Below are 13999 nucleotides of genomic sequence, written 5' to 3'. Positions count from 1 at the left end.
CCTTTTTGAAAGGTATGTCTAAGCTATAGTGTGAGCCTTCTTTGGAGAATGAATTTTCCCACAGTTTAATGACTTTGTGGTCATTGATTGATAGATTGTTCTTGTGTGTGGGGTCATCAAGTTTCCAAAACCTTTCCACCTGAGTTTGCAGGCTATGATCGGGCTTGAGGAAGTAGGCCCTGGCCTTCCTTCTTTCCTTGCAATCAATTGGTCCATTTATGGCCCAGCCAAGCACCGTTCTGGTAGCATATGGGTCATTATCTCCTCCTACAGGATATTCTTCAGCTCTGAGAAGACGTGGTGCATCTTGTCCAATAACAAGGTGCACATCTTTGGAGTTGACACTGGGAATAGGGATGTCCGCTAAGTGATCCCATCTGGCCGTCTCATCAGGTGTAGCTAGACGGATAAGTCCTATGTTTAACTTATTTAGTGTTCTCGCACCATTAAGCGTGTACATGCTGCCATCGTGCAGTGAGTCTATCTCAAGCTCCACACTTCCAGTAAATATTCCTTCTCGACTGCCTCCTACTGTATAAAGGTCTAACCTGGCAGGCTTGCCCTTAACCTTGAGTGTCTTGGTGAGTTCTTCCGACACTAAACTGGTGTTGGCTCCTGGATTGAGTAATGCGTACGTGACAGAACTGATGCTGCTAGCCTTTCTTCTAACCACAACAGGAACAATAGGTAAGCAAACCTTACCATTTCCTTCCACTGCCCTGTAGGCTAAAAAATATGCTTCTGACAGAAATTCTGAAAGTTAGCCGCCGCAGACTTTGTGTCTTTGTGGGCGAAATACTTGTTGTAGACTAACTATTTTACTGGAGAACATTAATTGGACCCTTGCCAACGTGACAGGACCGTTTTTATTGGAATTGTTTCTTTTCTTACAATACTGTGAGGCTTTATAGGTGACTTTGACACTTTTTTTTTGTTGCGACTGCTTTTACATGAGTGTTAACTGCGTCCACAGTTCTGATTGTATCCTGGATACACCATTGGAATCACAAGACCCTTAGCTTTCCAACAGTATATAACATATGTAGGTACATATAAAGGCGGGCTGAGGAAAACCCCGGATTTGCGCTGAAGTGTGCAACGTCCCGCCGGCGGGACATAAAAACGTTAAGGGGTTAATAAATGTTCCATTTGCTCAGTTTGTGTTTTTCCTGGTTAAAAACAGCAAAGTGTTTCCTGGTTTCATCTCCTCTCTCTGAGCTGCAGATCCAGATGTGCTCAGACTCAACATGTGCTGCAGGCTGAATGATCTGCTGGAAGAAAATCAGCGGGCAGATTGTTGTGGTGGGACTTTTTCTGGCTCTGTCTGCAGATTTGAGAGGTTCAGGAGCTTATCTTCATTTTTTGGGTTTAAAGTCTCTGGGTTACATGAATTGAACCTGGTGGTGGTAATATTCTGGGTCTTTAATGGTTAGATGACAGGTTTGTAGAGTTGTTTTAACAAAGAGAAACAAAGGTTGAGTTAAAACGGACTGTGTTTCCCTGATGGCTGTTGAGATGAATGGCTGCAGACCTCTGAGTTGTAAGCTGGAACAGAGGCTTAGTGTAAAGAATGTCATGTATTACCACCGCTGTTACTTTTATTCCTTTAAACCAGCGGTTCTCTCTCCCCCCCCCCACCCTTCCACTGCACTCGTCTCTGGGCCTTCTTCCTTAGGTCTTGCCGGCTGTTGCCTATGCTCCTCATCTCCTCCTCTGTGTCTGTTCTCCAGCTGTTTTTTGGCCTTCCTCTCTTTCGTTTACCCTGTGGATTCCAGGTTAGTGCCTGGTTTGTGATGCTGGATGGTGTCTTCCTAAGGGTGTGCCCTATCCAAGACCATTTCCTCTTGAGGATCTGGCTTCCCACCGGGTTTTGTCCTGCTCTATCCCACAGCTCCAGGTTGCTGATCTTGTCTGACCACTTAATCTTAAAGATCCTTCTCAGACAAGTGTTTATAAATGTTTGTATCCTGTGTTGTGTTGTTTTTGTGGTTCTCCATGTCTCGGATCCGTAGAGCAATACTGACTTGACGTTGGAGTTGAAGATCCGGAGTTTGGTGGCTATGCGAATCACTCTGGAGGCCCAGACGTTCCTAAGCATGATGAAGGCTGCTCTTGCTTTCCCTATCCTGGCTGTTACATCCCTATCCGTGCCCCCCTGCCGGTCAACCACACTTCCCAAGTACACAAAGGACTCTGTCTCCTTCACCTCTTCCCCTCCAATTGTGACTGGTGTGCTGTTTGTAATGTTAATCTTCATGAGTTCAGTCTTCTTTTTGCTGATCTTGAGTCCTGTACTGATTGATGTTCTGTCCAGATGGGCTGTTTTATCTTGCATTTGTTTGTGGTTGTGTGAGAGGAGTGCCAGGTCGTTGGCAAAATCTAAATCCTCCAGCTGTATCCAAAGTGTCCACTGGATCCCATTTCTCCCTCCTCTAGTAGTAGTCCTCATAATCCAGTCAATAACCAGTATGAAAAGAAATGGCGACAGTAAACATCCCTGACGTACTCCTGTCTTCACATTAAAGCTCTCTGTTAGCTGTCCTGCATGGGCTACTCTGCATTTCATGTCCTTATATGTGTTCCGGATTAGAGATACAAACTTCTCTGGTATCCCGTAGTGCCGCAGCAACTTCCACAAGGTGTCTCTATCTATGCTATCAAAGGCCTTCTCGTAGTCTATGAAATTGATGTAGAGAGGAGAGTTCAATTCAGTGACTGTTCTATTATGATGCGTAGGCTGGCAATCTGGTCAGCACAGGACCTGTTCTTCCGGAAACCTGCCTGTTCATCTCGCAGCTTGACATCCACTACATCCCTCATTCTCTCTAGGACAATTCTGTTGAACACTTTCCCTGCTGTTGACAGTAGCATAATCCCTATAGTTGTTACACTTACCAAGATCCCCCTTCTTCGGTAGTTTTAAGGCTCTAGCATGGTTGCCGCGTCTGCTCGCGCGAGCGGTGTTGATGACGTCACGAGTTCGTGCCCGCCATAGGACCCTATATAGTGGCGCAAGTTGTTGCGCGCCAGTAGTTGCAATTTTTTCCGTCACAGAGGTGGCGCTGCTACGTGAAGGTTACCTCTACTCTACAACCACGAAAGGGGAGAAGAAAATAATGCCGCTGTCAAGAGCAGGAATACTGTAATTAATGATACTGCGGCAGTTTTCGGATCATTTTAATTTTTTAATTCAATTAAAAGAGGTGAAGGTTTGAAGCCCCCGGCATCAACAGAGTCTCTGTCCTCTTCTTTGCCTTCACGTATCTGTCCCGTAGCTGCTTCCACACATTCTTACAGAACTCTCCCTCTTTCCCCAAAGTTCTGCCAATCTCTGTGCACCAGTTTGGGGAGTTTACGTGCTCCCTGTGCTGTTTCACTGCAGTTTCGTACAGCTGCTGTACAAACGCACCTCCTCACTGAGCCTGGTCTCACATCGGTCCATCCGGTTCGTTGTGCTCGGCGCCGCCAAGTTACAAAAATCGACTGGTGCACGACAACGCGCTGCGCCGTCTTTTCAAGGGAAGCGCCAGGCCTGAAACGTCATTTTGACGTCACGGTGCGACACCGCCGTGACAGACGCGGCAACCATGCTACCGCCTTAACGAGTATGCCCTCCCTCCACTCCAGGGGAACATGCTCCTCTTCCCAAATCCTACTGAAAAGGCTGTGCAGTATGTTGACTGAGCTCACTATGTCCGCCTTGAGGGACTCTGCTGGTACTTCATCTGGTCCTGCTGACTTCCCGTTCTTTAGAGACATGATGGCCTTCTTGACCTCTACCTTTGTAGGTTTTCCCGTGTTGATAGGTAGCTCTGTGTTTGCAGGTGGTATATCTGGAGGTGCCTCTGGGGCTGGTCTGTTTAATAGCTCATTAAAGTGTTCTGCCCATCTTCTAAGTTGCTGTTCTGTTGTTGTAAGTGGGTTGCCCTCTTCGTCCTTAACTGGTTTCTCTACTTGTTGGAATTTACCTGCTAGCTTTCTTGTCGTCATGTAGAGCTCCCTCAGGTTTCCCTTCCCTGCAGCTTCCTCTGCCTGCTTGGCTAGGTCCTCAAAGTGGTCTCTTTTGTCCTTTTTGATGCTCTTTTTAACTTCCTTGTCTGCTGCTGTGTAGGCCTCCTGTGCCCTTGCCTTCTCTGATCTTGTCCGGCTTGTGTTCAATACCTCTTTCTTTTGTTTCCTCCTTTCTAGCTTCTTCATAGTGTGGAAGGTCATCCACTCCTTGTGATGTTGTTTCGTCTTGCCCAAGACCTCCTCACATGTGTCCAGCCAGCCCTTTGTGGCCTGTTGCCACTGGTTCTCAATATCTGTATCCTCCTCTTTAAAGAGTTCCTGCAGTGGCTGAAACCTGTTTGAAATGCTGAGTTTGAATGCTGTCTGGATGTCCTTATCCTTGAGCAGGCCTACATTGAATCTTTTACGTGGATTGGTGTTTGTGGAGTGTTTCTTCAGCCTCAGCCGTGCTGACGTCACAATAAGGTGGTGGTCTGATGACTCATCTGCCCCCCTCATCACCCTTACATCACTCCACAGTCGTCAGAACTTCCGGTTGATGCACATGTGGTCGATCTGGTTTTCCGTGACGTGGTTGGGTGATCTCCATGTGGCTTTGTGGATTCGTTTGTGCATAAAGATGCTGCCTCCTATCACTAGTTGATTGAGCGAACACAGATCTGCAAATCTTTCCCCATTCTCGTTCATCTTACCTAGCCCTTGTGTTCCCATTACCTCCTCATGGCCTGTGTTATCTGACCCTATCTTGGCATTGAGGTCGCCCATAAGTAAAGTGATGTCCTTGTTTCTACTTTTGTCCAACACAGCTTGAAGTCGCTGGTAGAAAGCATCCTTCTTCTCCTCCTCCGTGTCATTAGTAGGAGCATAGCACTGTATAACATTCAGATTGATATTGCTTTTCTTTGTAGCAAACTTGGCCGTTATGATGCGCGAGCTGACCGGCTCCCAGCCAATGAGTGCTCTCTGTGCTTCCTTTGCCAGCATCAGGGCGACTCCTTCTGAGTGGTGAGCTCCATCTTCTATGTAACCCGTTGCTCACGTTTCCCCTATGAACAACGCCCAAATTCTCTGACCTACACTCTAACGACTTCTGCACACCTGTGCTCTCACGAATAATGAGTGTCTTAACAGGTAACAGTGTATGTTGTGCATAGAGTGCGCAACTGATCGCATTAACAAGACTAGGCTCGCTTACCATACAACCGAAAGCAAAGTGCAATATAGCTTTTAACCTTATACTAAAATAAAAAAGGAAAAATGGTAGTATGACATAACATGCCAGTTTAATAATCCGTACTGGTCAGTAGAAGAAACCCAAGGGCAATGCACTTTAACATGTAACAGTTCAATCTCATCACAGTAATATTATTAATAAACAATAGCACAAGGAAGCTTCCTGCCACACCTGTTAATTGGGTACCCAACACAACCAGTGCTAAAACAGATAAATCCCAAATCAAAAACAAAAACAACTTTAAACAACAAAAAGTTACCAAAACCCAAAAAGAGCCAACAAAATAAATTAATCAAACGTCACAGAATCAGTCTCTTGCAGGAATAAAGCAGTCCCGTAGCTTCATATATTGTTGCAGGCCTGATAGCTCTTATTTAGCATACGTCCGCAGAATAGCAGTCCCAACGATGGCGGCTCTCAGCACAACCAGGTGGAACGCGTTACTCACCCCACCAGGGATTACCAGTCTTAACTGAACGGCTTCAAAACTGCTCCAACTCCGGTCCAACAGTCCACTCTGGATCACGGGCTTGGTCTGGTTCTGTACTCCACAATCTCCAAAATCCAGGCCACATGTCCGAAATGTTTGTAGCTCCCGATAGTTGGTAAAACATCCGATAATCCACAACAGCATAAAATCCAGCTTCTTCGAGAGCCGCCACCTGCCAACTCACGCCGCCCGTACAGCTGACTCATACACCTCCGTTACCGTTCCCACCCCCCAGCCATCACAATTGCGCAAACTTGATATTGCCCTTGACTGACCAATAAGGTAGAACAGGGGAAAGTGATGCATTTACTGGCAGTAGTAAATAGTAGGAAAGTAGCAAACACAACATTTACTGCGTGTTTTAAAGTCAACAAAAAATACACGTGTATGTCTAAGACTTTGGCAAGGCGCAAAGCATCAAAGGTAAGTGTAATACAATGGAAAAGGCCTACAATGCATTGTATTCAAATAAATATATAAGGTGAGTAAAAAAATAAATAAAAGGAGGTGATATATAACCTAGGGGGTTACATCTATGTGACCAGAATACAGTAGCATCTCTCCTGTTGCTAGCCTAATCTTTCCTGCCTGTAGCCATCTTGTTTCACTCAGCCCTAGTAGAGAGACTTTATACTACCTCATTTCCTTTGCTACTTGTGCTGATCTCCCAGTTTCGTACATTGTTCTAACATTCCATGTACCTATCTTTATGGTTGTCTTGGGTTTCAGAAGGGGAGTCGGCCTTGCAGCTTCCTTTCGGCTTTCACTGCCCTGCGTCATAAGCCTCCTGTTTGGAGGCCCTTCCTTTCCCATGACTTGTGTTTCTTGGATTCTTATCATCGGTGCTTCTGTAACTGTATTTTTCTAGATAAGGTAGTTGGCCCTACGCTAACCCTTTTTACCTTCGGGGTGAGGTGGTCCACATTTTGTCTGGCCTCTACCCTTTGACCTGTCCAGCATGGGTGACCCTGCCGGGGGTGCTAAGCATTGAGGCACTCCCGCTGGCATAGCTCTTGGGGTCATTGAGACACGCAAGCCCTCACACCGCTACAAGGCGTGGACGTTATGAGACGTTATTATCTATCTATCTATCTATCTGAAATATTGTAGCTCAAGTTCCTTTTCAGAGTTTCATCATGACAAAAAGAATTAGTAAAAGAGCAACATGCAAGAGTTTACTGCTTAAAAAGCTGAACGTGTGTAGAACACATCACAGCACAGTGCTGATAGCTGAGGGCACTTATAAACGCACCCTCAGCGTTCACGTTTGATCTGAGATATCGAGACCTGTGTGGCTCGGTCTGTCCAGCTCTAGATAGAATATGTTGGTTAGCGTAGGTTAGCTTAGACAAAATCTTTTTTGTGAACTTCAAAAGGATCTAAGTCTTCTTCCCCTCTGTCATTGCAGAAACGTAGAGCCCAAGAGAGATCCAGATGGCACTGCTGTAAGGACTGTGGGAAAGTTATCAAACGATCAAATCTGAGGTATCATCAGATAATTCATACTGGAGAGAAGCCATACAGCTGTGGTCAGTGTGGGGCAGCTTTCACTACATTAGGTGGTCTAAAGACACACCAACGTATTCACACAGGAGAGAAGCCATACAGCTGTGGTCAGTGTGGGGCAGCTTTCACTCAATTAGTTTATCTAAAGAGACACCAACGCATTCACACAGGAGAGAAGCCATACAGCTGTGGTCAGTGTGGGGCAGCTTTCACTACATTAGGTAGTCTAAAGAGACACCAACGTATACACACAGGAGAGAAGCCATACAGCTGTGGTCAGTGTGGGGCAGCTTTCACTCAATTAGTTTATCTAAAGAGACACCAACGCATTCACACAGGAGAGAAGCCATACAGCTGTGGTCAGTGTGGGGCAGCTTTCACTACATTAGGCAATCTAAAGACACACCAACTTATTCACACTGCAGAGAAACCTTTCATCTGTGGTCAGTGTGGGGCAGCTTTCACTCGATTAGATAGTCTAAAGAGACACCAACGTAGTCACACTGCAGAGAAATGATTGGCTGAAATCAACAACAATTTTTACGGCAGATAAGCAAACATTCACCTGGGAGCAGCAACTGGAACTACCAATCAGAAGCCTTGCCTTTGTTCAGATTAAAAATCTTCTTTGTGGATTACCACCTTCTCTTGTCAGGACTTTAGTTCTGAATGTTCTGTGGGGAGCACATGTTTGAAGAACCATTGAAAGTGCTTTATAATTAGTTGGGATTGCTTTAACTGGGGACGGATCTCCCGACGTTCAAGACAAACATGGCATCAATTGTGAGTTGATGGACAGAACAAAATGCAGTCTGTTTGAAAGTAGAAACATGTTTATTCTGTTATACTGAACATATTTGTTTTGTTTAAAGCTAAGATCCACAAAGTAGCTTTGCACCAGCTGTGGGTATTTCTGTAAACATCTGAAGAAGCAATATATCATTTCAGTTTGATGTGAAGTCGAGCTTTACACTCGTCTGTATTTCATTGTTCTGCATTTCATTAAAGGTCAGATGTTAACTTTTCTCATGCTTTTCATGTTCTTGCTACACAGATATTTTTAAAGAAAATGTGTGTTTGGTTACGAGGGAAAGTTGACCCTTATCATCTTCCCCAAAGACCCAGAAATCTTTAACGCAGTCTGAAAAAGGTTTGGAGTTGTTCCCTGTACTTCCCAGACAGCTGTATGATGCTCATGACTTAAGCTATGGTCCTGGCTGAACAGGAAGTAGCCTCCAGAAATGCAAGACAGTCGCTGTAGCCACTGAATGTTACGCAGGACGGTCTTCCTGAATGCAGATGGTCATCAGTGAAGTCACCTCCCCCGAATGAACCCCGTCATGTTGTGTATATGTGGCGAAACATGGCGAGCCAGCCGGAGGGGCTGTTAGCGTGACAGAGACAGTCCCTCAGTCAGAGACCAACCTCAGAAGTTAAACCCAGTTTGTAACTGAGCTGACTCGCAGTGGAAGTCACACGTTAGATCTGGTTCTCAGGGAGTGTTTCCTGCTGAGATCCAGCCGTGTCAGATCAGTGCTGCAGTTTCTTGTTTTGCATTATTCTCTCCTCTTACTCAGACTACACCTGAAACTAATCAAAAGCAGAAAGCAGCATGAAGAATTGTCACATCAGCCAATTCAAATAAGTAATAACAAGTGCTTGAAAAAGGCAAATGAATGAAGGGACGTAAAAATGAGGAAAATCCCCTCAGTCCCCAGAAGTCTTTCTGGGGTTCCTGCTCCCAAAGCACACTGAGCGCTGCTTCTGTGCTTCAGTGTTTTTCAGGAGTTTGTGTTCACTTTTTTCACCTCCGTAATGATCTGTAAAACTGAAGGTTGTTGAAGAACACAGTGCTGGATCCAAACAATAGTGTAATGTTCCAATCTGACCTTCTGGTGGCAGCGTCGTCTCACTGGGGATTTCTCATTGATTCTTTTAAAAGCAGGAATCAGCGTCAGATATTCATTATCTGAAGGGGATGAACTCCTGTGCTTCTGCAGAATACCTGAGTGTCCTCCAGTGCCACCATGAAGTTAGTGTTTTTCACCATATATGTTTATATTCACACTAACTTATAGATTTAATCTGCTGTAACTCCTGGTTAAATGGAGGTTTTCCTCTTTCTTTAACTGCAGAATTCCACCGTAATATAATTCTAGTTCAAAAAATAAAATGATAAACTCATGTCTCAGCTTTAGTTATTTATAAATGTAGATTGATGATACGTATTGGATGGAAGCTTTTGACTCCGGATTAAATGTTTTGGGTTCAGGTGGAACCGAACCAGGTCAGCACCATTATCCCAGAATTCTTTGCATCTTCTTCAGATTTTCTGTGTGAAAACAGAGACTTCTGAAACATGTTTCTGAGCTGGTGTGGATGCTGCTGGAAGGACCTCTGCTGGTCACTCTGGTAGGTTTTCACAGCTGTTATGATGCGTAACCGTAGCAATGGGAAAGTTGTTCACCTGTTGGTGCAGCTAACTGAGCTTCACAAAAGCCCAAAAATGGCTGGAAAAATACCCGAAATCTGGATGAGCTGAAGAGGAGACGTCTAGGATGCAGAGCAGGAAGAAACTGGAGGAAAAGGAGGAGGAAGTTTAAAGCATTTCTTCCCTCGATCATCAGGGGAAATGTGAGGTCACTGGTGGATAAGACAACTACATGCACCAACTACACACTGAAAGGTTGAATCCTAAACTTTCTCTTTTCATTTTCTTTTCATAGGGACTGAGTTCAAGCCTTTTCCAGGTTCCACTCAATCTGTCTCAGTGTTCAAAGTTTGAAACCAACGAGTCTGAGACTTTATTGGGATACAGAGCATGAGACAGAACACCGAGCAGCTGAACAAAGCAGAGACAGTTGATGAGCAAAGCTGTCTCACAGGAAACATGTTGGAAGACTAAAAGATAGTGTCTGTGCTCATCAGTCTCAGGTAAAAAGTGCCAAGAAAGCAGCACAAAGCAGCGGAGGCATCGCTCAGAGGGGCAATAAACTGCTTTGGGACTCGGAGATCATATGTTCAAGTCCTGTGAGAGCTGCTCAAAGAGTTTAAATGTCTCCAGGTTTTAGAGGCCAAAGCAAAGAGTGAAAGGCTTTAAGGTGGAAAGAGTGCACATTTTAATAAAGACGGATTAATTGAGATTCCTGTCAATGAACAAGAGGACAGTAACTGGACTGGTTCTGCTCCGGGGCCACCTCCCAGGAGCTGCTCCTCCTATCTCTAAGGTGAGCTCCTTCTCTAGGCCTGACCCCTCGGGTGTGTCCCAGTTTCCCTTTCCTGGGAGGTGAGCTCCTTCTCTAGGCCTGACCCCTCGGGTGTGTCCCAGTTTCCCTTTCCTGGGAGGTGAGCTCCTTCTCTAGGCCTGACCCCTCGGGTGTGTCCCAGTTTCCCTTTCCTGGGAGGTGAGCTCCTTCTCTGGGCCTGACCCCTCGGGTGTGTCCCAGTTTCCCTTTCCTGGGAGGTGAGCTCCTTCTCTGGGCCTGACCCCTCGGGTGTGTCCCAGTTTCCCTTTCCTGGGAGGTGAGCTCCTTCTCTAGGCCTGACCCCTCGGGTGTGTTCCAGTTTCCCTTTCCTGGGAGGTGAGCTCCTTCTCTGGGCCTGACCCGTCGGGTGTGTCCCAGTTTCCCTTTCCTGGGAGGTGAGCTCCTTCTCTAGGCCTGACCCCTCGGGTGTGTCCCAGTTTCCCTTTCCTGGGAGGTGAGCTCCTTCTCTAGGCCTGACCCCTCGGGTGTGTTCCAGTTTCCCTTTCCTGGGAGGTGAGCTCCTTCTCTAGGCCTGACCTCTCGGGTGTGTCCCAGTTTCCCTTTCCTGGGAGGTGAGCTCCTTCTCTAGGCCTGACCTCTCGGGTGTGTCCCAGTTTCCCTTTCCTGGGAGGTGAGCTCCTTCTCTAGGCCTGACCCCTCGGGTGTGTCCCAGTTTCCCTTTCCTGGCAGGTGAGCGTTCACAATCTGGTGCTGCTCCATCAAGGTCTTTGTGTCAATCCAAGCCTGACCCCACCCCTGAGGCAAGGTGTCAGGGGAGACCCTACTAGGAAGGTAACACCGACAACAAAGCTCTCAGGTTCCTGGGAGAACTCAAAGCCCTCCATCACGTTACGGATTCTATTCGTGTTGTGAATGATGGCATCACGGTTTACACTGAGAGCCAACGGGACAGCAGCTCTGTTGTTTAGAGCCGTGAGACGGTTGTTGGACACTTCTTGCTCTCTTAGATATATTTGGACGATGGGAGCAGTTCCTCTACAACAGTCAACCAAAAACTGTCCAAAGGTGATGAGCAAAGCGTCCTGTAGCTTTAGACCTCGGTCTCGTCTTAGTTCAGTTAGCTCCTCCCAGCTGAGCTGTTAGGATCCGTAACCCAGTCGAGGCTTTTTCAGGTGCTCACCTGTTTCCCTTTCCTGGGAGGTGAGCTCCTTCTCTAGGCCTGACCCCTCGGGTGTGTTCCAGTTTCCCTTTCCTGGGAGGTGAGCTCCTTCTCTAGGCCTGACCTCTCGGGTGTGTCCCAGTTTCCCTTTCCTGGGAGGTGAGCTCCTTCTCTAGGCCTGACCTCTCGGGTGTGTCCCAGTTTCCCTTTCCTGGGAGGTGAGCTCCTTCTCTAGGCCTGACCCCTCGGGTGTGTCCCAGTTTCCCTTTCCTGGCAGGTGAGCGTTCACAATCTGGTGCTGCTCCATCAAGGTCTTTGTGTCAATCCAAGCCTGACCCCACCCCTGAGACAAGGTGCCAGGGGAGACCCTACTAGGAAGGTAACACCGACAACAAAGCTCTCAGGTTCCTGGGAGAACTCAAAGCCCTCCATCACGTTACGGATTCTATTCGTGTTGTGAATGATGGCATCACGGTTTACACTGAGAGCCAACAGGACAGCAGCTCTGTTTAGAGCCGTGAGACGGTTGTTGGACACTTCTTGCTCTCTTAGATATATTTGGACGATGGGAGCAGTTCCTCTACAACAGTCAACCAAAAACTGTCCAAAGGTGATGAGCAAAGCGTCCTGTAGCTTTAGACCTCGGTCTCGTCTTAGTTCAGTTAGCTCCTCCCAGCTGAGCTGTTAGGATCCGTAACCCAGTCGAGGCTTTTTCAGGTGCTCACCTGTTATCTATTGTCCCCCAAAGTGCTGCAACACTTCATTTCAGTCATTTCAGAGGGGGAACATGTCCAGGTTGGCCCGTTCCAGCTGTTGTTCCCAGAGGTGCATCTTTGGGCAGAATCCATTGTCGGTGCTTGTTTTTTTTGTTTATTTTTCTCTTTTTTTTCTCTCTTTCTCCCTCTTTTTCTCTCTCCTCTCTTTTTTTCTTTCTTTTTTTCTTTCTCTCTTTTTTCTCTTTTTCTCTTTTTCTCTTTCTTTTTCTTTTTAATTTTTTTTCTTTTTTCCTCTTTCTTTTTTCTCTTTTTTTCTCTCATTTTTATTTTTCCTCTTTTTCTTCTAATTTTTTTCTCTTTTTTCCCCTTTTTTTCTTTTTTATCTCTCTTATTTTTTTCACTTTTTTCTCTTTTCCTTTTTCTCTCTCTCTCTCTCTCTCTCTCTCTCTCTCTCGCTCTCACACCAGATGGCGCTGATCAGGTGATTGATGACGTCAGAAGCGCAGAACGCATTGTTCGGTGGAACCACGGTTCAGAGGTCTCTCATCGTTTGAACACTTGGGGGCGCTGTTCTCTACAAAAGTAAAATGAATCCCAAACTGTCACAATTGAACTCAATTCATTGCTCTTTTCCATGGCTTCTGGCAGGAAACGTTCTGTGGCTTGGGATCACTTCACCTTGGTTTCTCCTAGTAAGCTGATACTATTGTACAATATACTGTTGTGTGATGCAAGATGTTTGCTTGTTTTTGTTTTACAACTGTAAATATAAGCTTTATTATTATTATGGGTATGCATGCTAATATACTTCTCTTCTTAAAATAAGGGGGCAGCACATTTAAGAATCTAAGGTATGTAGGACAATACATTCATTTTGGACTTGTTTATTTAGCGCATATCCCAAACAAAGCGCTTACGGCCATTATTCCACACATTTTAAAAAGTGATGGCTTATCTCTTTCTTTTCTGTCTGCTGAAGTTGCGGTGTTTGATTTGCCCACAAGAACTGGCCTTTCATGCCAACACATCCTCCATGATGGGACACCTCCGGTCCATCCATCCTGCTGAGAGCCCTCGGACACCAAAGCAAACCTTCAGCCTGTAACCTGGGGCGGTTGGGGGCGCTGCACTGTGGCTGCCCTGCTGTCTCTCGCGTCTGGCACCGTTCGTTCTGTTTGTTTAGTTATTTACTCGTCAGTCATTGTTTGGATGGATGTGTTTTACATTGCATGTTGTTCACACTAAAGCTACAATGGACTTCGCTTATTGGTGTGTGATTGGACTGCTAATAGTGTTTCTAAACACTTGCCTCACCCGTGGCCACTTCCATGGCCATGTTACCGGCGCGGCAGGTGTAACACAATATAGCAGGGAATTCCTTCTCCTTCTGTGCGATCATACGTCTTCAGATCACAAACTAATTATAGATTCCTTACCAAACTACCTCAGAAGAAATCCAAAGAAATGGACTATCCGGACGAGACACAAACGGGGATCTAAGGGAGGCATTCGGCAGAAACTCAGAAGACTGAGAAACAAACTCCCTCTTCCTATCACCCTGCTGATCAACGCCCAGTCCCTGAGAGCAAAAACGGAGGAGCTGACAGCGAATACCCGCTACCTGAACGAGTACCGGAGCGCCTGCATCCTGGCCATCACAGAGACGTGGCTGGACAG

The 13999-nt window shown here is 46.2% G+C and overlaps 1 long non-coding RNA gene and 1 pseudogene across 1 annotated transcript; one reads left to right on the top strand and one right to left on the bottom strand.

Annotated features, from left to right (window-relative positions):
- Positions 1–267: 267 nt before the first annotated feature.
- On the bottom strand, positions 268–7164 carry LOC142369453 (uncharacterized; annotated as a pseudogene).
- Positions 7165–12814: 5650 nt separating this feature from the next.
- Positions 12815–13627, top strand: LOC142368971 (uncharacterized). Its single transcript, XR_012767477.1, has 4 exons — positions 12815–12860; positions 12971–13014; positions 13149–13173; positions 13302–13627. It is a non-coding gene; the product is annotated as an uncharacterized LOC142368971 (long non-coding RNA).
- The last annotated feature ends 372 nt before the right edge of the window (positions 13628–13999 follow it).

Source organism: Odontesthes bonariensis, chromosome 19 (genome assembly GCF_027942865.1).
Source record: "Odontesthes bonariensis isolate fOdoBon6 chromosome 19, fOdoBon6.hap1, whole genome shotgun sequence".
In the NCBI taxonomy this organism is placed as follows: domain Eukaryota; kingdom Metazoa; phylum Chordata; class Actinopteri; order Atheriniformes; family Atherinopsidae; genus Odontesthes; species Odontesthes bonariensis.
Note: the sequence above shows the minus strand (reverse complement) of the source record. Positions and strands in the feature narration are given on the sequence as shown.